Raw genomic sequence first — 346 nt, forward strand, 5'->3', positions numbered from 1 at the left:
AATTTGGCATTCAGGTATAGAAACAATCTTGTTAAACAGATTAAGTTTCTTCCAAAAAATACGAATGTTCCGCAGATCAGTTTTATTTTCAACTAAAAAAGGATTCATTTTCAATTAAAACAAACGAATTTTCGAAAAATAATTAAATCTTCAAACCATAAAATTAATTTTTTGACCAAATAAGCTCAACTCAAATACAAAGAATTTGTAACAAAATAATTAAATCTTCAACCAATCAGATGACTTTTTAGGAAAAGAATGGAATTTTCATGAAAATAATTAAATTTTAAACCATTAAAATTAATTCTATACAAAATTAATTATTTTGTGAATTATATAATTTTTA

The sequence above is a fragment of the Belonocnema kinseyi genome, chromosome 9, assembly GCF_010883055.1.
Source record: "Belonocnema kinseyi isolate 2016_QV_RU_SX_M_011 chromosome 9, B_treatae_v1, whole genome shotgun sequence".
NCBI classification, from domain to species: Eukaryota; Metazoa; Arthropoda; class Insecta; order Hymenoptera; family Cynipidae; genus Belonocnema; species Belonocnema kinseyi.